Below are 25,822 nucleotides of genomic sequence, written 5' to 3' on the forward strand. Positions count from 1 at the left end.
TGACTTAAATAGCTAGGACACTGTGGCCATTGATTTATCACTGGTACATTTAGAGCAATACTGAGTTTGGTGTAAAAGATAGAAGAGGGGAATAAAACCAAGGCTAACAATTCACAAACGGGTAAATACTTTTAAACACCTTCCAATGTCAAATAAGTTTATCCCTTTCCTGAAGAAAAGATAAAGCACAGAGTCAAAGGGAAGAAGAGTCTTTCAGGGAGCCAGGACAGCCAATGTTAATTGCACAATATCTAGGGGAGTTGACGATCTTCTTTGCAGGTAGGTAAAAGGTCTTGCACAATGTTTTTAGAAATGTTTGTAGAAAGATAGAACACTTGAAGGTCCACAAGCTGAGAGGCTTGTGAGGGGCAAAGCTATAGCAACTCTGCAAGGCAACCAAGACAGGTCTCAAATGAGAGCAAGCAAGGCTACTCAACAAGAGGGAAGTTCTCTTAGACTTTACAGTACCTCTGGGTAGAGGAAATGGTTCCAGCTGACTTCTATTCCTGTACAGCTCTGCAGAACCTGTTGTTCCTGAGCCTAAGTCGTGGGGGACAAGAGGGAGGATGTCTGGGGACTCCTGCTCTGCAATGGGAAGGTCAGCGGCAGCAATGGCCAAACTTCAATTAAACGGTTCTTCAGTGTTTGAGCTCCTCCAGTCTGACAGCAAATATCAACACTGCGTTTCTCGTATAGCACTGTGGACTTTCCTCGCATCTGGGGTCCAGCACTCTGTTGAGGTGGCTGAGGCTTGGTCAGTCCTGGTTCAGGGAAGTGCTTGAGGATCTTCCTGGCGCTTGGGTCCGACTTAAAAGCAACATACACAATCTGGTGTTCCTCTCCCCGGTACTTCAGTTACAGCAGCAGCAGCAGTGGAAGTACAGCCAGCGCTGAGAGGATGTCCATACGGGCTTACTTTGGAGTTGATTGGTCCCACCAACTCAAAGGGAAAAGTCGTCCTTGCAGGGCTTTTGTAGTCGAGGCAAATTCAGAGCTTCAGCACAGCAGCAGGGCTTCACCGGGCAAACCAATGGTCCAGGAGTTGCAGCAGGTGTCTCTTCCAAGTTCTTCTTCAGATTCCTTTGTCCAGTGGTCGACTCTGCCTTCCAAGCCAAAAAGCCTCTCCTTTTATGCAGGTTTCTACCATTCATTCCAGCCTAGCTGTCAATCACACAGCAGGGTGGCTGTCCATGCCGGACAACCAGCCGGCCAATCACTTTTGGGTGCATTCCTGTAACCAAGGGGATTGAGCAGAGGGAGTTTCGGGCACCTCCCTCACTTCCTGCCCCTGCCAGACCTACTGGAGCCAGAGGCAGGCTTCACTCGTGAATCCCGCCAAAGACAAAACACACAAAGGGGTCAAACCTGGTTTGGTGTGCAGAGTAAATCATAAGAAGGACCTTTCCAACAAGAAATGGTGAAAAAAGAAGATTGGGCCAGTTTGACAAAATGCGCACCCATGGGTGCCCTTACCAAGGCTGCAATTGCAGACCACGTTAAAAACACACAATGGTAGTAAAAAGTAAACCACTGCCTCCAGCCATTAATTGTAGAAAGGCTAACAAAAATGTTACATGAGAAACTAGACAAAGGGGACTAAGTAAAAGCACCCTATTTTAAGATGTTGTGTATTGGGTCTAGAAAGTTACAAAATGTAAGTAAAGTCAATTTCACTTCACTGCTCTTGGAAACGGTAATTTATCCAAGAGAAGATATTTAAACCCTTGGGAAATCTAAGAGACTTCCCTGTGCCACTGCACTGAAGGTGCTGTGTCACAATATAAAGATGGTGCCTATGGAGTTTGTCAGACTCCAAAGTTAAAAGAAACACATTGTCCAAATCACATTCAAAATACATGAGGGTGAGAAAAAGGTCTCACTCTCTCCAGGTTAGAAATTAAAAAGTCCTGAAGTCCAGAAAAAGAGCTGGGGGTCTCTAAGGTAGAGCGGAATTAGCACATTTCTGAGAAATCTCCCTAACAACGATTTCCCCTCCCCTGATTCCCCTGCTCAGCAGAATAGTATACAAGATGCACCAATAGCCAGTCAGGATGATTCTGGTGGGCCCAGCACCCTTGGTTCTCCCATCTCATGGCAATGTCAGTCTCCCCGGCCAGGAAGCTGCCATGCCCTTACAACCTGCTGTCTCAAGACCAGGCGGAAACTCTACATCCATGCCCTCAAACTCTCAATTTAACAGCCTGGCTCCTGAGGTCATGGAGTTCGGGCACCTCCAACTCTCTCAAAGATGTATGGACATACTCGGAGAAGCACAGAAACCTAACACCAGGCATTGCTACTCCAGCAAATGGAAACGTATTGTTATCTGGTGTAATGGCAAGGGCATCAATCCTATTGAATGCACTACAGAACATATTATCTTGTACCTAACACACATGTCAGATTCAGGTCTGGTGTTCAAGTCTCTAAAGGTCCACTTAGCTGTGCTTCCAGTGTACACCGCGTCCCAAAATAAGGTTTTGTGTTGGAAGATTCCAGTAATTAAGGCATTTATGGAAGGGGTAAAAAGGCTTCATCCCCCTATTTCCAACTCAGCTCCCGGGTGGGACCTGAATGATGATCTTACCAGACTAATGGGGCCTCCCTTTGAACCAATACACAAGGCTAGCCTTAAGGCACTCACCTACAAGACCGCCTTCTGGGTGGCGATAAGGAGAGTTGGTGAACTGCATGCCCTTTCAGTTCAGGACCCATTTACCACGATTCACAAAGATACAGTGGTTTGCAAACACACCCATGCTTTGCGCCTAACCCACCTTTTTCCAGAACCCCACTAACGTGGCGGAAAGAAGCCTCCACACGCTAGATGTGAGGAGAGTGGTTATCTATTATCTGGAAAAGACAAAGCCACTAAGAAAAACAAACCAGTTTTTCATTTAAGGGTTAACTGGTAGAGAAGGGGATCCTGTCTCTAAATCCGCTATCTCAAAGTGGATCGTAAACTGCATCACACTGTTACTCTAGCCAAATGAGATCTGCCCTTCACGCCGAGAGCACACACTAACCAGGGCACAGGGGCTATCACAGCATTCATTGAAAATGTTCCTCTTGAGTCCATTTGCAAAGCAGCAACCTGGAGATATGTACACACCTTCACACAACACTACTGCCTAAATACACACTCCAGGTCTGATTCTACGGTGTGACAAGCGGTGCTAAGACATCTTTGTTACTGTTCCTTCACACATTCCACCACCATCTCTGGGTACTGCTCGCTAGTCTATGCACAGCATGTTACTCCAAGCAGATCCACAAGCATCAGAAGACATGCATTACTCACCGTAATAGCATTTTTGATGTTTGTATCTGCATAGATTTAAACATGCACATCCTTCCTCCCCTTGTGGAGTAGAAGGAACATAGACTTCTTACACCTTCTCTCTTCTACTCGCTCACGCTGACTATAAGGCTCCCGTACGGCAGAAAAAACACAACCAGAGGGACCTCGGCGCATGAGGGATTTTGGGTACACTACATGTCACGTTAAAGATAGTGTTACAGTCACGCCTATGTCGACGTACCCTTTCGATCTTTGAAAGAAAGATGCAATATTCTGTGATTACCACTAGATGTCGGACTATGCACTGCATGTGAATCTCGGCAGATAGAATCATCAGAAATGCTATTATGCTGAGCAATGCAGGTCATACACAGGCAAAGAGAATTCTTTTAGAAAGGTAAGTATTATTAGAAGCCTTAAACACATTATAAAAACCAATACAATTCTCATGGTAAGTAAACCAAATCATGAACCACATTTAGAATAGCAGTATGCGGTTCAAAGTTAGTAAGACCTAGTGTTACACATTTAGAATGGCAGGGTGCTATTCAAGGGGGAGTAAAACCACGTTAGTAGGGTTTTAGAATGACCGTATGTAATTCAAGGTAAGCAGACTCTATTGGTAGTAAACTATATTACTTATTCAGTTTCAGGAATAATATAGTTATACCAACAATGTTACAAGTAAGTACCTGGCCACTTTTGTAGGTTATTCTGCTTCAAGAATGATACAATTACATTACTAACCTAACAGGTAAACACTGTGCAACATATGTGACTTATTCTTCTTTCAAGAATGATACAGTTATACCCATTTTACTTTTTAGAATAGTAGAACCCAATTCAAAGGTTAGCAATCACTTATGAATTCCTTTTCAGAATGGCAGAATGCACTACAAAGATAAGTAAGAACTCAGTATTACACATTTAGAATGGCAGTATGCTACTGAAGGTGAATAAAACCCTATTGGTAGTACACTGTTACACTTATTCAGTTTCAGGAATAATATAGTGTTACCAACCGTTACTTTCTAGAATAGTGGAAAATAATTCAAAGGTAATTAGATAACTTGGTATACTTTTCAGAATGGCAGTAAGCAATTCACAGGTAAGAACGTTGTAATATGTGTAACCTATTCTATTTCAGAGATAATCGGTTCTACAACTAACACATAGCAAGTAAGTACTTTGCAACACTTGTTCTGTTTTCTAGACAGAGGCCTTATACTTTAGAATTCCTTCCCTATTCTAGGGCATGAGTGTTCTTAGAGACGGAAGGGGGACACTGGTGGTCCAGTGGCCAACCGTAGCCAGGAGTAACTGGAGGGATAGCCCAAAACAGACACAGGACTATGGGCTGTGATTAGATATATACTTGAAAGGGGGGGTGTGTCCTGGCTGTGGTAGTCAAAAATTGCAACTTATTTCAAAAATCTACTGTGTAATGACAATCCATTGATAACGCTACTTTTTGCCTATTCATGGATAAGTGTACATCAAAAACACAAAATGCGCTTTCTTTTTGGTGAAGTTTGGTACAGATTTTAATATATTGCTGACCTATTTACTCTTTTCACATATTCATGGAGTAACGCCGCTATTTCAATTTGTGCGGAAGTACAATTATCATACAAAACAACATTCATGGACAATGAGTACAAAAAAGGCAATGGTCCACTAAACTCCAAGCATAAACCATGTTAAACAAGGATATACTTCATAGTAAAATAAAAGTCAGGGAAACACATACATGAAAATTCTTCTAATACATGTTGGTGTCCTAGTAGTACATCATGGTTTTTAACAAGTTTTACCAACCAGATAGAGCATACATGTTGTCAGTACTCTAGGTGGAAGACCTTGGGTAGGTCTATCATAGCCAGGCTAAAGGGGTGACCAAATGGTAGGACCTATGAAATAAGTTGCAATTTTTGACTACCACAGCCAGGACAAACCCCCCCACCCCCCTTTCAAGTATATATTCAACCGTAGGCAGGACAGGATAAGGCACAGATGCTGGAAAGTCACAGTTCCAGCAGATTTCCCGTCCAGCAAATTAGAAAAGACTTTACAGTTAGTAGAAAGTGTTCAGGGACTTTATAGAAGACTCCCTAGATGCGTTCTAGCGGTATGCCTGGGCGAATGGTAAAGGTAACCTCTCAACTACATGAAGCACCACCCTAGTCACACAGGAGCGACACAACATTTTAGCTAAGTATTACCCTCAGCCACACAGTACCTTAGCAGTGAAGAAGAGCTTGAAGACGGATGCCTTCACAATGCAGCAGCACAGGACCCGATCTCTGGATTCCTAGCCGGTAAGATAGCTCAGTGGGTAGAGCGCTCGCTTCGGCAATGTGTGTGTGATCTGCAGGTTGCAGGTTTCGAATCCCGGAAAGGTCAACTCAGCCTTTCTTCCTGCTGAGGTTGATAAATGAGTACCAACACAGGTTGATGTTGTATGTATATTTATTCTATATGAAGCGCGTAAGTGCTATATAATAACACATAATTATCGTGATTCGCCTCGCTATCTCGCTCCAGCACTCTGGTGAAGTGACTTGAAGGAGTGGATTCTTCCTTCTGGAGGTCCAACAGGAGTCCACCGAAGTTTCAGCGAGATTTGTTCAAGGAAAGACATTGCACAACACTCGGCCGCGAGGTGCCAGCGTATTGAAAATTTGCAGCCCACGAAGGTCACAGCTTGTCGTGGGATGGCATCAATTGCAGGACACTGTTAAACCATGTTCTGTAAAAATATGTACATGGCTTAAGTCACTGTTACTAACATCACGCAACTATAAATGCACATCAGTTACATCTGCATTTAATACAGAAACAGCTGAAAGTGATTTTCTCATTTTCTTTTTCCTCTGTGGTGGTCTTCAATTAACGCTTGTAATTATCAGTTTTATATGCATTTTTATATGATTAATATGATTTCTGCTATATGAATTAAACATTTTTTTGATATCATGCCTTTGGTAGAACATGTAATTTGATGCTATTTAACATCATCTGTCGAGTAGTCTACCTACATCCGATGTGTGGTTGAGGTGGGTAGCTAGTGGTGTCTTTGCTACTTTTCTGTTCATATCAATTGCAGGTCTTCTTAAGACTGATTGGTCCCACCAGCCCTAAGGGTCAGAGTCGTCATTTTTGGGACTCCTATGTCGCATGGAAGAAGGGCTGCATAGGTAATGGTAGCACAGCAGGGTATCCAGTCGCTGGAATCGGCTACTGCCGTCTTCTCTTCCTCATCGAATTCAGCTCCAGTCGTTGACTTAGCTTCAGTTTCCAGATCCAGGCAATTTATCCAGGAACTCAGCCAATCAGTACACATGCTACATGCTAACTTTGGGGGGTGGCTGTCCTTTTAGGGCAGCCTGCCTCCCACTTAGGACTGGTTCCAGGCAGGCATGCCAAAAGACAAAGGGCTGCAGAGTTTGACTCCTCCCTCGTTTCATGTCTTAACAGACACTGGAGCCTCAGCGGACTACACAAAAAAGGTTGCTGCCGAAGACAAAAATCAAACCAGGACCTTCGCCTCTCAGGACGACAGAAGAAGGACCAAGAAAGGCAAGCACACTAAAAATGTTGAAAAGGACGAGAAGCAAGCCACCATTCTAGATGAATGGTGATCCTTTTGTGCATATCGGCGGCTGGTTTGACAGCCTGCGAGTAAAAATCACACAAGCCGGTAGAACACATCCACTGCCACCCGCCATAATTGTATGCTTGTCACTGTAACAGAAATGTTACATGAACAGTGAGAAAGGGGATACAGAGTAACCCCCCAGCACTCCACACAAGTTGGGGTGTGATGTCTCCAAATGTAGAGGATGAAAATCTCTCTCTCTCTACCCTTGAGAACATGTGTTCTGCAAGATAAGTAACTGTAACAGAAAAGTTACAGCAACAGTGAGAAAGGGGATACAATGCATCTTCTCAGTACTCCATATAGGTGGGTTGTGCTGATCTCACAATGGGGGGTTGTAGAAAGGATACAAAGTATCCTTCTATCCTTGGGAACAGTAGTTCACACAAGGAACCCAAGAGAAAATAAAAAGGGGAGCCCAAGGGGCACCCCAGCAACACTGCACAGAAAGTGCTATGTACATCAGTAGGAAAATGCAGATGTCCAAAAAGTTATAGGAAAGTATAATTCCAAAAATAAAGTGTGTAAAGTCATAAGAAGGACACCCATAAAAAGAGTAAAAGAAAGGATGAGTGGGGGAAAAAGATTCCCACTCACTCAGCAACATAGAAAAATAATCCACGAGTCTGAGGGTCTCAGAGGTTTGGGTGATTTAGCATAAATATGAAAATCTAACCTAACAGCGGCAACAACGGGTTTGGCGAAACATACGTTGAAATCTTTGGAACGCCTGCGTTGTGCCCCCTGTGCTTCCGCACTCGCGTCAAGCTCATGGCTCCAAAACAAAAGAATTGCACATTGCCGCCCCTAAAATCTCGATGGTTCCTGTTTCCGTGCCACCGTAACAGCCATTGAAACAACACCTTCATCCAAAACAAAGGGAAAAACACCAGAACTCCCTACACGTGTTGGGGCTACTGGGTCCCCTAAAACACAGTCTGTCACTGCACCAATAACTTCTCCTGGGTATACTAAAGCAACTAAACAATGTCTCAGTCTCTACATCACAAGAACAAAGCTGTGGACACAGAAGAAATTGTTTTTCCCCTGCCACATACCCCTGGAATAGGTACATTGACTTGAGCATTCAGTTATTGATATCACAGATCAGCTACTCCCACTCATGAGTATGCAGATGAGACAGATATACATTTTTGGGACAATGATCCTATAGATCAGCCTGCCGACACATCTCCAATAGATGACCAGCTTCTTTTTAACAACTTGCTTAAAAAGGCAGCTGAACATTTCCAAATTCAAAGACTCAGTACCAGACAGATGACATTTTAAAAGGAAAAAAGGATTATCGCCCAATCGATTTCTTTGTTGAATTCCATCAAAAAGAGAATTGCACCTTCCCTGCTTATCCCTCAGGTGGAAATATATTCAAACCCACATCTTCAGACCCTCTTTACAACCGGGGCCATGTTAAACCTGATTCTCTAGTGGTTACAACTACTAGAAAACGTGCAGATATCCCTTTATGTAATGCAGAAGCACCTACAGATAAAGAATGTAGAAAGCTTTTTGCGTTGGGAAAAAGGGTAACCACATCTGCTGCTCACTGCTTACTCTAGCCTCTTTGCTAATAATACCACTCTTTTAGCCAGTTATAATGATGCACAGTGGGGGTTCCTTCAAAACAATTTAGACTATGTCCCTGAGGCAACAAAGTCTCAATTACAAAAGATTGTTAAGAAGGAAGGCAGGTCACACACAATGATTTAAAGAACACTCTTGATTCTTGAAAACGGCAGGCAGAATTCTCGCAGAGGGAAGTTTATTAAAACAGCGTTTGTGGCTTTGTAATTCCGGTTTTAAGGAACTTGTGCCATCCTCATTAATATGCTGGTAGAAGAATCTGTCTTGTTTGGTAAAGCTGCAGACCATACCTTAGAAACAGCTAAAAAAATAACAGGAAACATTGAAGACTTTAAACCAGATCGCCAACATATGGTTGTATGTCCAACGCAGGGTATTCAATACTCGCTGGTCGTTTTTGTTTCTAAGGCTTCTCAAGACCCACGCAGTCAGGCTTCTCCTCTGGCTCTTCTGCTCGGTACTCATCGCAGAGAGCATCATCCCACTTCCAAACCTTCCAATGTCGAGGCTATAGGCAAGGAGAAGGTCTGGGTAGAAGCACAGCCACTAGAGGCTCCTCTATCCCCACCAGCAAGTGACTCATCCGTCCGAGTCCCCTCCCATGCATCCCCAGTAGGAGGCCGAATCACTCAATTCACCAATGCATGGGAGGAGGTAACATCAGATCAGTGGTTGCTAACGACAGTAACCAACGGATATTCCATCAAATTCCTCCAAAAACCACAATACCATCTGCCAAGCGAACACCAGCTCATCCTACAAGCGGAAACAGGGACTTTACTACACAAAGGAGCAATATTAGTCATCCCTGTTCAAGAGGTAAACAAAGGGGATCTATTCAGTGTCCTTGTACCCAAAAAAGGACCTAACCACGCGCCCTGTATTAGATCTGTGTCCTCCAAACAATTATGTCAAATCACAAATTCAGGATGACTACGCTACGGGAAGTAATCCCACTTCTAAAACAAGGAGATTACATGGCAACATTGGATATGAAAGATGCATACTTTCATATTTCAATGTTGCCATTGCACAGAAAATACCTAAGGTTCAAATTAGGAACAACATACTACCAATGGAGGGTGCTACCATTTGGCATAGCCTCAGCGCCAATGCCTTTCACCAAAGTGCTCAGTGGTTGCAGTACACCTGCACACTCAATCCCAGTGTACCCTTACCTTGATGACTGGCTGATAACAGGAGACACGCCACAAGCTTGTCTACAAATCACCCAACAGACTATCGATCTGCTTTACAAACTAGGCTTTTCAATCAACAAGAACAAATAGTATTGTTTCAAGCCATGTGAAACAATTTCTCAGGGCATTCATTCGAACAGAAGACGCGTTAGTCTTCCCCTCCAACGAGATGGTACAAACTATGCTTTTCCAAATCCTACAATACGTAGCCAGTTGTCCGGTAACCGTACGAAAAGCAATGCGCCTTCTTGAGATGATGGACTCATGCATTTAACTAGTGCCACACGCTCGGTTGCACACGCGTCCTGTGCAAGAGTGGCTAGCGAAATAATGATCACAAGCATGTGATCAATGGGGACAATCTAGTGGTAGTTTTGCAGTCCGTCGTTCATTCTCTGCAATGATGGACAACAGAAAACCTTCTCAGAAATCTTTCAACACTCCTGAAGTACAAGCCACTCTATCCACAGACACATCTCTCAGATGGTGGGGTGCACACTATCTCCAACAAGCCACACAGTGTGGACACAAACGATGGTAAAAGGAGGACATCAGCCATCAAACTTTTGGCACTGTTCAAGGCTTTGAATGCCTTTCAACATCAGCTTCAGAACAAGACAGTTCTAGTCCTGACAGCACCACAGCGATGTTCTACATCGACACACTGGGGGGAACTCCCTCTTCAAGTCTGTCCAAACTAGCCCAAAACTTATGGCTTTGGGCACTTCATCACAACATATACTTACTGTCTCAACATGTTCCAGGGGAACACAACTGTCTAGCTGACGGGCTAAGACAGAACGTACAACTTCCTACAGTGCACAAATGGCAGTTTCCCAAAGACGTCATTCACAACTTTTTCATAAACTGGGGTCAACCAGACCTAGATTTCTTCACAACACAAGAGAACGCACAATGCCCAGACTGCACGTCCAGGGATCCGCAGACAGAGCCTAAACAGAATGCTCTGTGTAGGAACTAGTCAGGGAGATTTACATACACTCCCCACCCCCCCCAACACCATTTCTGAACAAAATAGTCTGCAAGATCACCAGGAACAAGTAGAATTATTATAGTGCCAATGTGGGCACGTCAACCATGGTTTTCACACCTGCTCAAGATGTCTCTTTGCACAGCAGTCAAACTTCCCTCCCCTTACAACATGCTGTCCCAGCATCAGGGAACGACACTTCATCCATGTCCTCAAACACTGTACTTGAGCTTTGCTCCGAAAGTCAGAGTTTGGACATTTAAACTGGCCACATAGATGCTGTGAGGGGACGGACTAAGGAGACAGACAGTGGTGTTTGCTTCACAGTTGCTTTTATTTAAATAGTAAAAGTGGTTGGAAAAATGCCTCACTAGCCCTAACTCTGAGGGGTTTGCCTCCCTTAACAAAACTAACCAATTAGACCGTCATCGTCAGGAGGTAAGAAATAACATTCACTGTCCTGTGTCAAATCCAAATCTGTCCCTCACACTCTATACATTCCAAAAACCTACTACAAGGGCAAATAAAATGTACTTGACTGCTTTCCTGAAGCCTTTCTCCACTTGGTTGTACCAAGTTTCAATTCGAAAGTCCAGCAACTCAAAGTAATGTTTTTTAATTTTTATTAAAATGTCATTGGTTTATATCATTATTTGTATTTGTCAAAAGGAGTGAATACATCGATAGAAAAAAGAAGCAAAAAAATAGAGAAAGAAATAGATCCGTTTAAGAACATTGAATAGGAATTTCCAGAGCGAAAGGGTAATATTAAACTAAAATTGGGATATAATGTCAGTCCAAAAGTGAATCACAGCAGTAATCATTCTTTGATTGTTTCCAGAAAGTATAAGTGACCATCGTTCATCTGGATCCAAAGGTCTTGCAGAGGTTAGATATGGCCGTGCAATTGCAGTACGTTTTTCTGCCAGTGCAGTACATTCCATCAAGAGATGGTATATTGTTTCAATCGAAGCCGCTTGCAAACAAAATCTGCACGACTGATTTTGATTCGCAGAACGATTTTGGATTCCATTAATTTGTTGTGTGGGTAAGATATTCGATCACTGGCGAAGAAATAAGTTTCTAATTAGGCGATCTGGAAATAGATTGATGTAAGGTGAAAGATCATTTGACGCTCTGATGTCATTTGTACAATTCAGCGTTAGTTTGTTTTCGTTTTTAATGGTTTGAGTTCTTATCCAGTCAAGTCTTATTAGTTGCAATTTCACTTTTTGCGGCCTATTGAGCAAAGTATCTGTCGTGATGTCATTGTCGATCATCTGTGCTTGAACAAAGACTTGCTACAGGATTGATGTTCGTTGAATTGGATCGCAATATGTCCCATGTCGGGATGCAGTCATCGTTCAGAAGTTTTCTTAGCAAATCCAGTTGTTTCCATTTTATTAAGCAACTCAGGGATTGCAGGCCCAGTTCAAATCCTATGCGTACAGCGGGAACAGCATTTGGAATTGAGTACTTTTGAACAAAAGATACGTTCTAGTTTATTCCATATATCATCCTGAAGATTGATCATGGTCTCTCCACCATATGTAAGGATTGAGGCTGCCTTCTGCTTTTAGAAAAGGATGATTGGTTTAATCGAATACTTTCCAAATTTTTTGTGGATAATTAAGCCTTGACGTGCTAACATTCTGGCTTTGGCTTTTAGATTAACTGCCCATGGTTGTTCAGTTTGGGGCTGATTAATCCACATCCCCAAGTACTTGAAAGTTTTGACTTGGGCGATTTTTTCACTATTCAGAAAGAAGGAGGTAGTTTTGAGTGAGGAGCCAAGTTCCAAAGCAAGATCCATCACTTTGTTTTTTTTGATGTTTTATTTCTAGCTCATTGGTAATCATATAGTTGTGACTGTTGTTTAATGCGAGTTGCAATCCTCTTGGAGTCTTTGAAAATAGCACAATGTCATCTGCATATAATATAGTTGGAATGAGTGTAGAGTTCAATTTCGGAGGATTTATTAGAGGAGAAGCTAATGAATCCTCCAAATCTGAGGTGAAGAGGTTGTAAAGTGCAGCCGCTAGTGGGCAGCCTTGCTTCAACCCATGCCACACTTTGATGGGTTTAGATACTAGGCTGGCTTTAGATAACCTGATCCGAATTTGTGTTTGAGTAGAAGAGTTTTATTGGCTCTATGATGTTATATGGACAGCCCCATTTCGTTAGTTTAGACCATAGCATGTTTCTATTGATTTTATCGAAGGCTAAATGGAGGTCAATGAAAGCAACATACGTCTGGGTTTTAGTTCTGTATGATTCTTGTTTAATTAGATTCAAGATAAACAGGTTGGTCATCGTGCCCAGGTATTTCGTAAATCCTGCCTGCCTTGTCGCATATCTTTTCGCTCCCACTGCCCATTTGTTAAGCTGCTGTAATAGTAGGTTTGCAAAGAGTTTGCCCAGTGGATCTAAAAGGGAAATAGGTCGGTAGTTTGAAGGCTCTTCAGACGGGCCTTGTTTATAGATTGGTATCAAAACGGCTCTTTGCCATGAGCGCGGTATGGTATTTGTTTTATTGATTAATTCAAGAATTTGTAAAAATAAAGTGGCCCATATGTCAGGGTCTTTTTTGATGATCGAATTGGTGAGGCCATCTGGCCCTGGAGCTCTTGATACATTGAGCTTAATGATCTCTTCAATGATGTCAATAAGAGACCAGGTAAGAGTCCATTTGGCATCATAGGGAACCAGGTCTTCTCCATGTCTAGTAGGTCGCTGTCGGTATAGGTGTTGGAAGTGTAGTTTCCAGTTTGCTTTGGAAACTTCAGAAATCTGATTATCGCCTTTTGAACGTTGATGATTTAGAAGCTTTCACAAGTCGCGGGTATTACCTGGTCCCAGAACTCGCAGCATATTCTCTGCATCATGTTGTTCTAATATCATCTTGTGATTTTTTAACCAATTTTTGAATTTTTGTTTGCCATTTTTGATTTGGGCATTCTGAGTAATAGCAGGGCCTTTTTTTAGTTGTTTTTGAATGCCTTAGTTCTTTTTTCCTAGCAGCTATTATTGGATAGTAGGCGTGCTTGTGGTCATGTGTCAACGTCTTTTTTCTTATTTTCCTTTTGTAAGTTGTGAAGTAGCCATACATAGTTTAGTTTCTTATTCTCTTACATTTTAGTGGAGCGAAAGATTTCAGGGAGTTGGTTGATTTGCGTTTTCGTTAATTTCAATCGAGTGTTTGCATTATTTATTTCAAGCTCTGTGAGTTCTAAATATGTCGAGCTATGGCTTGGAATCGACCAAGCTCTTATTAGGATGTAGTGATCACTGTCTTCGACATAGTGGTTTTCTGCACATTGGATGGTTGACCGGATGGTACTTGATTGATATATATAGTCAATGATTCCACTGCTCTGATCTCGTGACCATGTAATAGTAGGTAGGTTAGTTGTTGTATCAATCGCATCAAGACGCAACATATTACGTTGCAGCTTCTCTTTGGACCATCTTCGTGCACGATCTTCTAGATTATACTTGTCAAGCTCTTGGCCTACTTTCGAGAACAAATGTATGTTCAGATCCCCACAAATTATGAGTTGATACCAGAGTAAGTGAGGGTAGATTAATCGATCGTAGAAAAAAGTGTCTATAAAAAGTTCATCTGTAATGCTTTGAGGATTCCAATATGCATTTAGCATGCCGAGATATTGATGCTCATTGGGTTGGTGGTTAAGAGGGTCTGAAAGGATAGAATCAGGTTCCTCGAGCAGAATTCTGATCTGAATCCAAGGGTTGACGATTTCATGTTTGACTTCTTGCCACTGGGAGTCCATCCTGATTAGGGCCAAAAGTCCTGCAGAGGGACGTCCTTTTGGATTGGGAATCGCTGGATTCATGAATAGATTAAAACCATCACACACCGGCTTTTGGTGGAGTCCTGTTTGCTGGAGGCATATCACATCGGCTGTTAAGAATTCTGATCTATTATGTCCGAAGAGATGGCGGTGGCCTCTCGTGTTCCATGAACAGACCGTTAGAGAGGGAGCCTGTTCACTTAGTTGCTAATGCTGATAAGTTGTGTCAGGATGTCTAGAGGATTCATTCATCACTCTCTTAATTGGGTAACGATCCATCTGGTGGTTTGCGAATTCTTGGCAATCTTCTCCGCTAGCAGAAGAGTAAGTATAATTACTCTGTTTAGAGGTATTGCTCGAAAATGATGAGCTACTCGTAATTTGGGAATACATGGAGATTTCTCTGGAAATGTTATGTGAATCATGTTGCACATCTGGATTGGATTCAATAGTTCTAAGTTGGAATCCCAGAATTTGAAAGGCATCTGTTTGAGTTGTAATTGTTTGTAGGATTTTATTAGAGCTACAGTCAATCCATATTGAGTCCAGTTTATCTGAATTGGTGAATTCTACCAAATCGATATCCTTTGTTGTTATTGTGGTTAGACCGGGTATGGCATGTAAAAGCCGAAGTAAATTTGTTCGATTAAGGATCAAGGTTTGATCATTTCTGCCCACTCTTTCCAACTTCAGTTTATTCTTTGTGGAGGATTTGAGTGGGTCTATGAATTGGGGGAGTTTCAGAGAAGCTAGTTCTTGTTGTGGTAATGTAATATCATTTAGGGATGTATCTGATATTGCTATGCCATCCAGATTTATTCTGGAGATCGAGTCTTCGAGGAGCGCCGAAGCTGCAGTAGATGAGCCAGGTGAAGAGGCTGTCAAATGGATTACAGAACTGGTTTGTTCATAACAGGCTACTGTCAGTTGATACGATACATTCAGTTGGGAGTCATTGTGAAAAGTGGAGATCCTATCTGGCTCTGGATACGTCGAGAGATATATCAGCAGGTCCAATGATTCTGCATCTATTTCAACATGCTGAATGTTTGGCTTAGCAGTTAGAGTGGCTTCATGTCGGTCTGTTTTAGGTAGTCGCTTAGTGGATGGAACGGATTGATGGGCCGCAGGAAGCGTTAAATTCCTGAGGAAGGCTCTAAATCCTTTTTGTTGGTTTTTCCTTTGGTGTTTTTGTTTAGATGGTTTGGGTAGTTGTCGTTTGGACTCAAATATACTGAACATTTCTTTGGCGTCCAAAGATGGGTGTTTCATGTCAGTGGATTTCCCGGGAGCCAAACTTACTGGAGCTTTGTCATGCAAGGAAGTATCTTCATTGATCGGATCTCCAGGTTGAACTGCTTTGGAGGTCGCGTCATGCAATACTTTGTCGTTGGTCAGGTCTATGAGTACCACTTTTTCGCTGAAGGGTGGCAGGACAATTGTGGGATTCAAAGGGATCTGCTTGTACGATGGCAGGACCCCCTCAGTTGCTTGAGTATCAGGGTTTAGCTGAGCCTGGGCTTGACACTCGGAATCTGTGGGTTTTGACATGTTCGCTCGCATAAGGTGAATGAGGGCCTATGTAAGATTAACTTTTTCCGCCCTGTCTTTGTGAGCTATGTCTGCTAAACATTGTCGCCACATTAGGCTCACTTCTGCTTCTGCTTTGAGCCGAGTTTCCAGGTTAAGCATCAAAGCTTCATGTATTTTTTGTTTAGAGAATATGGAAGCAAGAATAGTAACTTGATCTTTGGCAACTTCGGCTTGGGCTTCCTGGAGCTTCATGTCGGGTATTAATGCTGGAGTGCATACTGCAATGAGCATGTTTTGAAGGTCCACCATTGTTGTGGCAACAGATTCCTGTGGATTAGATCCCGGTAAACGGTCTACATGATTTCCACTGTGATTTCCACTTTGTGGATTGGGTTGCTTAGGTGTAGATGTTAGCCCAGTATGAAAGTCTGCAGAAACTGGTTAGTCTCTTGCAATTCCATTAATGCTTCTATCTCCGTTAGATCCAACAAGAGTCTCTGCAGGTGTTGGTTGAAGACCATTTGTGAGAATTTGTGTTGAGGTTCTGAGTTGGAGCGACGTTCGTGCAGAGATTTCCATTTTAGTTTGGCAATCTGGGCCCGCTCTTTCTGTCCAGGGCTTTGGGTTACGCCATCAATTATCGAGTGCATTGGTGGTGTAGGACCCACCTCACTTGGAGGGGGACTGACAGATGTTCTCTGGTGGATTTCGTCTTGGAGAGGTGTAGTAGTCATTGTTGGTAGTGCGCCAACACTCTTGTTTTGATGCACTGATGTTTCCAGTAGATTCTGTATTTGAGTCGGTACCTGGTTTGTGGGCCCGTCGAGGCGGTGTGTTGCATTTCAGTAGTATATTGCCACAATATCAGGCAAGATATTGCTATTTAAGTAAGAGTAGAGGAAAAAGTAGGGGGTGGGAGGAGTCGGATGGATGAAAGGCTTGCCTGCAGTCCCCATGCAGTTGTAGATACAGTTGCTTGCTCGTTTAACATTCACATTAAACTAAGCGTTGGGTAGGCAGCGATCCGAGTGGGTCAAAGGATTACCCGCAGTCCCCACTCGAGTAGAGGTCTATTGTTCAGAGGAGTGGTGAGCGAGGGTTTCTTCTAAAATGTTGCGCCGTTCAAAAAGGTCTAAAGGTGGACTGCTTGGGTCAAAGGACTAGCCCGCAGTCCCCACGCGGTTGTGGATACAGTTGCTTGTTTGTTTAACATTCACATTAAGCGAAGCGTTGGGTAAGCAGCGATCCGAGTGCGTCAAAGGATTACCCGCAGTCCCCACTCGAGTAGAGCTCTATAGATCAGAGGAGTAATGAGAAAGGGTTTCTTGTAAAGTGCTTCGGTGTTCAAAAAGCTCTAAAGGGGACCGCGTGGGTCAAAGGACTGGCCCACAGTCCCACCGTGGTTAAAACGGCTTTTACTGGATCGGTAGGTGGAGGTGGCTCAGAAGAGCAGATACAGAGCAGGGCGGGAGCTCGCTGGATTAATGCGCCGCCCAGGCTGTTGCTTGAGCTGAGTTAAGGTAGAGAATGGGAAGCAGGGAGGGGGATCTGGGTGGCGGGTGACGTTTGATATGGAGCACAGACACACAGGCAGCATTTGCTTGCAGGAGCTTACCAGAGTTCCAAAGGCATGAGTAATCTCGCGATGCTCGTGTAGGTGACCGCGAAGACAAAATGATGAGGCTACTGTTAGTACTCTTATACACCGCCACCGCTGTGCGTTCGAACACCGGCAAACACCACTTGCCCTCCACTTTCGCTTCGCTTTCACTGGGGGAAGTGCTGATAAAGGTTCTTCCTGTTCTTCCTGTTGCTCAAGCACTGCCTACAGGCAATTAAAGGCACAATGTCAGTAATGTCAGAATTGCACAAAGAAAGGTTCAACACCAGCAAACGCCACTTGCCCTCCACTTTCGCCACTCAAAGTAATACCAAAACAAAGTTTCATACAATTGCAAGTAAGCTTCTCTTACTTGTGGTCCACTTACCACTAGGGAAAGTGGTGTCCTTCCCTTCAAGCGGATTCAACAATACCAGGGGGGACAATCCTTATGATTGTCAATGGTGAACAATTACCTAAATGGTGTTTGTCTGTTTCTAACAGACTTGTGTTATCCTCCTGAACCATATTGTCAATGTTGTAATCTATCACTGAGACGAAGAAGTGTGGGGTTCTTCCTCTTTATTCAATTAGAAGTGCTATTTGGATTACTGGCGTTTTTTTTTCTGCTCTTTATTTTTGGTGTCCGGAACAGTGGGACTATTAATGTGTTTTCTCCTATGCTTTGTTTATACACCTCATTTATTAGTGACGCTTTCCTTAGAAGAAGGGGGGTAGGGGTGTTGGAAAGTATAACGGTATGGTACTTTTTAGGTTACCAACTCATCCCATAATTGGTTTGTTTACTTCCCATTAATGTAGTCTTACCCCTCACTCCCCATGCAGTACCTGGTTCAGCAGTCTTCTCTGCCTCCCTACTTCCTAGGGTGCCTCTCTCTCTGCACGACATTGCCAGCTATTTCAGCGGTCTTGCACATCTCCATGTTGCTTCTTGGTCTTGGTGTGCAGGCAGCCTTCTTCAACTGTTGTGGGAGATGGTAGCCGTCTCTGCTTGTGAACAATCCCGGTGTTCAGATCCCGCTCCTGAGGCTTGTTACATGTGCTGCACCGGCTGTAATCGCCTCCTTGTTCAGCTTCCCTATCCGTGCGCTTTTGTCGTGCCTTGTAGAGACGGAGGTGGTACCACTGTTTCAAGCCCTGGTTTCTGCTGTCTCTTGTACAGCAGTTTTCCGACGGTCTCTGTAGTTGTAAATTAAGTTATACATTTTTGTAATGCGCTCCGCAGCACTTTGCTATTTATTCAATGCTTTCTTTACGAAAACGCACCATGTAGAAAACTTCGCTTCTGATGTATTTTCTTTCTCTTTCTGTACCGTGTGCCACAATATATCCGCACGGTTCATTCTTCCGTCATAACCTCTGTCTGCCTCTTCTATATCCAACCACGATACAATGTTTGCTGGCTTCTTTCTATTTCGGTATCTCCAGCCACTGCTACTTCTGCTACCACTGCAACAACGTGTCTTTCGTCCATCTTCTGTTTTTATCGGACGAAATGTTCACATTGGCTGAAAAGCAACTAGAAAATTGCTGATCTTCATCATTGAATCCATGGACGGCCTCCTTGTTGCTGTACTACTTATGCCTAGTACTGATGCTGGAGCCCCCTCTGCCACTCCTGCTGATCAGAGCCTTGCCAGCAGAATTACCTTGCTATCGTGGGTGAGTTACGGCGCCCACTGCTCCCCCCACCTTGCATGGCCTAATATCATTCGCTGCATCTTATGTGTAATAGCTACGACGATGCAGTAGCTTTCCAAATGACCCGACCTTCACAGATGCCTCTGTGACCCCAGACGACATCAGGATTCATCTCTGCCATTCACAGCAACGCAGTAATGGCCGCCATTGTTTTCGCACTCTACAGCACCCGAGAAGCCTGGGCCTTTGCCTAGTCCTGATTGGATGTGCGCGTCCATTTCCTGCCCCCACCTTCACCGCCAGGCGGAAGCCGCTGGGCGGAAGTCCTGCGCCGAAGGGCTCGACCAAGGGCCTGTCTGTGCCTGTCAGTTGCTGTATGGGCCGTTGGCCGGAAAACACTGCCCAAATCAATTACTGCACACTAGTTTGTAAGTTCAATTTGTCCCCCTGACTTATTTTTGTGCAACTCTCGCTGCCTTAACACCTGCCCACACTCACACTAACTGTGCTCCTCTGCCAGCCTATAGGGGCCCTGCCACTGTGTTGCCAATGCCATTGTGTTCCTCTGCCAGCCTATAGGGGCCCTGCCACTGTGTTGCCAATGCCATTGTGTTCCTCTGCCAGCCTATAGGGGCCATGCCACTGTGTTGCCAATGCCATTGTGTTCCTCTGCCAGCCTATAGGGACCCTGCCACTGTGTTGCCATTGTGTTCCTCTGCCAGCCTATAGGGGCCATGCCACTGTGTTGCCAATGCCTTTGTGTTCCTCTGCCAGCCTATAGGGGCCCTGCCACTGTGTTGCCATTGTGTTCCTCTGCCAGCCTACAGGGGCCATGCCACTGTGTTGCCAATGCCATTGTGTTCCTCTGCCAGCCTATAGGGACCCTGCCACTGTGTTGCCATTGTGTTCCTCTGCCAGCCTATAGGGGCCATGCCACTGTGTTGCCAATGCCATTGTGTTCCTCTGCCAGCCTATAGGGGCCCTGCCACTGTGTTGCCATTGTGTTCCTCTGCCAGCCTACAGGGGCCCTGCCACAGTGTTGCCGTGCCAGCTTTTATCGGCCCTGCCACTGCGAGCGCCACCACTAGCCCCTAGCTGCCCTGTCAGACCTACAACTGCCACTGCACATGCCACAACCTGCCCCTAGTACCAGCCCTGTACCGCATAGCACCACCCAGCTCAGTGCTCTAATGCATCCCCCTGCCACCCACCTCACAGCGCCCACACCCCTCCTCTCCTTCTCCTCTATCTCGCTCATTACTCTCTCTGTGGGCCATCTGCAGCTTGCTCCCTGCATACCCAGACCTCCCTCCATCACCCTCCATCATGCCTCACTCCTCCCTATCCACATCACCACACACCACTCTCAACCACTGCATTACCAACCCTCCTGAACACCTTCTTAGGCGTTACAGACTAAGAACCCGCACCAAACCCTCATTTTTGCTTTACAGCTCCCCACCGTCTACCCTCAGTAGGAACCAAAAGCTCAGCTATCGCACCCACACAACATCTTTACGCTCACACCCTTCAGCCCACGCACATTCCCACCACCCCCATGCGCTCATACATGCACCCCTCCCTCCATCACTCACAAGTGCTCCCACCACCTCGCTCTCACCGAACAGCAGCGCTCCGGACCCACCACCTACCAACCGCATCCTAAAATGCGCACTCATTAATGCGCGCTCCATCCATGCCCATGCCATAGAGATCAATGACCTCATCACCACCCACAAACTAGACATGTTAGCAGTATCTGAAACTTGGCTCCATGAGGCATCCAACCCATCCCTACACCTTGCCCTCCCACAGGATTACACCATCCTTAGGCAGGACCGCAAAACCTCTAAATGTGGGGGCGTTGCCCTCATCTATAGAAAGTCACTTGCCATTAGGCAGTGTAACCAACATTGGGACAACAACGCTGACCTTCTCTACGCCAAACTAGCTCTCTCCCTTAATTGCACCATCAACCTCTTAGTCACATACAGACCAGCAGGCTTTCCTCTGGACGTCCAAAAGCATCTCCTCCAAATCATTAGCAACAACCTGAAAAGCTCCACCAAAACCATTCTACTTGGTGACCTTAACCTTGGCTTAGATGACCCCATGGACAAATCTGCCACACACCTGGCCAACGATCTTTCCAACATGGGGTTCATCCATAAAATCACCAAACCTACTCACTGCAAAGGCCGGTCCATCGACTGGGTAGCAGATCATAACTGTTCATCATCCATCACCTCCATCTCAGCCCACCCCTGGACAGATCACCATCTCATCCAATTCTCCATCCCCACCACACCCACCCGTAAAATCCTTACTTATGCACCCCCCGCCAAAGTCAGAAGCTCCAAAAAGCTCACAGCGACCAATCTCGCTCCTCTTCTCGATATCCCTGAACTCAAGCATCCCTTTATCCAAGATCCCACCTCTCTTGCTAACATCTACAACAACGCCCTCACCCAAGCCATTGACTCTATTGCCCCGCTGGAAGACAAAAAAGGAAAATAATCCATGCACTCCAACTCTTGGTTCTCAGAAGAACTATCTGTCTTGCGCACCTTGAGGCGCAAAGCCTTATCCAACTGGCAGTCTACGCCCAACCAACCCTCTCTCAACGAGTTCAAAGAAATCTCACGGACCTACAAAAATACCATCTCCGAAGCTAAATCTGAATCATACAATCAAAGAATTAACCAAATCCAGTTCCAAAACCAGAGAAATATTCTCTATTTTCAAAGAACTCACCACTCCCGAGTCCAGCCCAGATGAAATCATCAAGGATGAAGCTTGGTGCACCAGGCATCCAGACAGCCCTCCTAAATAAAGTCAAAAAGCTTCAAGACAAAATTGCATCCCAACGTAAAGCACTCAATACCTCTGCCACGCCTCCCTCTCTCCCCCCTCACAACCCTCACCCGCAAATACCCCTCTTTGCCTTCAGAGAAGTTACAGAACTAGAAACCGCTGCTCTTCTCAAAAACATCAAACCTTCCACTTGCAGGGGAGACATATGCCCTCCCACTATCATCAAAGAGTGCTCAGAAGCCCTCACCCCCATCATCACAGCCTTCATCAATGCCTCCTTCTCCTCAGGAACCCTACCTCATTGCCTGAAAGAAGCTTGGGTTTGCCCACTCTTAAAAAAAAAAAAAAAAAAAAAAAAAAACCTTCCTAGATCCCCCCCCCCAGCAACTATCGCCCCATCACCACCGTCCCCTTCCTCCTCAAAATCCTTGATAAAGCAGCCCACAACCAAATTCAGCAATACATAGAGACCCATTCTATCCTAGGCAGAAGACAATCGGGCTTTCGCAAAGGCCATGGGACCGAAACTGCCCTACTAGATTTAAAAAATCAAATCACCAAAATAATGGACACAGGCAAACCTGCTCTCCTCCTGCTACTCGACCTCTCTGCAGCATTTGACTTAGTGGACCATGACATCTTCACATCTCACCTTTTTAATGCAGCCCACTTCTCCCTTAAAGCAACCTCTTGGATCACCTCCTTTCTAGAAGGCCGAGCCATGAAGGTGTATTCTGACCAGGCCAATGCTCCTCCGACCACCATAAGTTGTGGAGTCCCACAAAGGTCATGCACTGCACCAACTCTATACAACCTCTTCACTAAACCCCTCTTCGACCTACTGGACTCCCTCGGCATAGCTTACACTAACTAGGCCGATGACACACAAGTCCTCCTCCCCCTCACTGGAGACTATGCCCAAGACACAGAAGCCCTCCTTAACATTTACTCCACGATCCAAGCATGGATGGCGATCAACTGTCTCTGCCTTAACAGAGACAAAACAGAGATCATCATCCTGGCCACCAGCGAAATCCTTTCCAAACTCAGCCAAGACTACTCGCACATAACCATCGACAACACCAACATACCTGTCTCCACTTCTGTGAAGACCCTAGCAGTATACTTAGACGCTACTCTCTCCATGACAAGACAGGTCAACGCCATCTCCTCCTCTTCCGCACTGACCACCAAACTCATCTTCGCCATAAAACCCTATCTTACCACTCCCAACTGCCTCTCCATCGCTAGAGCCACCATAGGAGCCAGGCTAGACTATTGCAACGCCCTCTTAGCTGGCACTTCAACTAAAAATCTAAATAAGCTCCAAACAGTGCGCTCTGCGCTGCATATCCCCAAATTCTACCATGTGTCGCAGGCCAGAAGAAATGCTCACTGGCTCCCAGTTAAAGAAATAATTAACTTCAAAGTACTCTCCCTCACACACAAATGTATCAATCATACCGCTCCCTCCTACCTAGCAGAAACCATCACCAGGAAATCCTCCCTTCGTCCTATAAGAACCCCCCATGACAACCAACTCTGAGTTCCCACCATAAGAAGAGCTAAAGCTGGAGGCATTGGCTTCCCACACATAGCACCTAAGCTCTGGAACAACCTCCCTAACTTTCTCAGAGCGGAACCTTCACTATTTTCCTTTCGGAAATCCCTCAAAACCATGCTCTTCACATAATCACCTACTACCCTCCCTTCCGACATGAACAACACATATTTTAAACGCCATGATGTCTGCACTGCTAAGTTTGTAACTAAAACATCATACTGTAAATCTAATGCCTTGTAAACGTATATATCTAAAACATGATACTGTAATTCAATATGCCTGTAAACTTTAACAACCTTCCTTCTGTAACCAGCCAAATGCTTATATGTAACAGCGCCATGATGCCCACGGGCTGAGCGTGCGCTTTAAAAATATGAATGAATGAATAAATAAATAAATACATCTTTCCTGGGACACCTTGATGGACGTTTTCTATCTGAGTTAAGAGAAGAGAAAGTGAACAAAACCTTCTGGATATGTTGTTTTACTGTTTGTCTGCCCACGTAAAGGGGTGATACCTATGGGTTTATCACAATGCATGGACAACCTCTAAGAAGCATGCAAACCCAACATGAGACATTGCTGCTTCAACAAGTGGAAACGCTTTGTCATTTGGTGCAATACACGCAGCATCAATCTTATTGACTGCTCACCATCCCACATAGTGCTTTACATACTTTCCCTGTTAGACTCAGGGTTAGTCTTTAACTCCCTTAGAGTTTATCTGGCAGCACTTTCTGCAAAGTAAAGTGTCTTGGTGGAAGGTTCCAGTAATTAAAGCCTTTATGGAAGTGGTCAAAGGATTACAGCACCCAGGTGCAAATCCAACTGATGGCTGGGACTTGAATATTGTACTTGCCAAACTCATGGGTCACCCTTTTGAGCCAATGTAAAAAACCAGTCTTAAGCATCTCACAAAACTGCGTTTCACGTGGCTGTTACTTCTTTAAGAAGAATTAGTGAACTACAAGCCCTCTCAGTTCAAGGCCCAGTTATTCACAAGGACAAAGTGGATCTGTGTGAACACAGCCATGATTCTCATCTAAATGTATCCCAAAGTTCCATGTTAACCAATCCATACAACTGCCAGCTTTCTTTCAAAATCCTACCAATTCAGCTGAAAAAAGCCTTCATACGCTAGATGTCAGGGCTGTCGTGTAGTATCTAAACAAAACAAAACCACTAATGAAAACAGACCAGTTCTCTGGGTCCATAGCTACTGGAAGAGATGGTGACCCTGTCTCTAAATCAGCTATTTCAAAGAGGATTGTATTGTAAGATGCATTCAATTATGTTATTCTTTATCTAAGAAAACTAGAGCAAATTCACCTCGAGGCACAAGGGCTAATCTATCATTTCTTGCAAATGGACCTTGAGATGCCATTTACAAAGCAGCTACTTGGAGCTCAATTCACACATTCACCCAACACTACTGCTTACATATACATTCAAAGCAAGATTCACAGGTGGGACAAGCAGTGTTCAAGCATCTTTTTCCCATGTACCTTCAAACAACCACCCACCTTCTCCAGGTACTGCTTGTTAGTCTATGCAAAGCATGTGATTCCAAATAGATCCACAAGCCTCAGAAGGCATACATTACTTACCGCAATCGTATTTCTGATGCGTGTATCTGCTTAGATTCACATGCACCTATAGACATAGTACACCTTTCTTTTTCTTCTGTGTACTTTTTGTTCTCAGGCGTACACTTTATGCTCCCTAATGTCAGAAAGAAAACAATCGTAGGGAGCTTGACGCGTGAAGGACCATGGGTACAGTACGCGTCACACTAGGGATAGTATTACAAACATGCCCAGTCGACGTCCCTTTTTGAACTTCGAAAGCAAGTCATGCCCCTACCACTAGATGTCGGCCTATGCAAAGCATGTGAATCTGAACAGATAGAAGCATCAGAAATAAGATTACGGTAAGAAATGTATGATTGATATATACTAGTGTACAGGCCCGTGCACACGTGCCATAGTGCCGGTATTTATTAAAAGGACATATATATATCTCTGAGGTTTCCCTTTGTGTTGCTGGGCTGGAGGTTTCCACATGGAACTTTTAAATTTTGTAT

The 25,822-nt window shown here is 44.5% G+C and overlaps 1 protein-coding gene across 3 annotated transcripts in view; it reads left to right on the forward strand.

The window, feature by feature from the left end:
• Positions 1-25,822, forward strand: part of LOC138582632 (TBC1 domain family member 9B-like) — a 1,499,720-nt gene that overhangs the window by 488,654 nt on the left and 985,244 nt on the right. The window lies entirely within an intron of this gene.

The sequence above is a fragment of the Ambystoma mexicanum genome, chromosome 3q (genome assembly GCF_040938575.1).
Source record: "Ambystoma mexicanum isolate Mex_15411 chromosome 3q, UKY_AmexF1_1, whole genome shotgun sequence".
In the NCBI taxonomy this organism is placed as follows: domain Eukaryota; kingdom Metazoa; phylum Chordata; class Amphibia; order Caudata; family Ambystomatidae; genus Ambystoma; species Ambystoma mexicanum.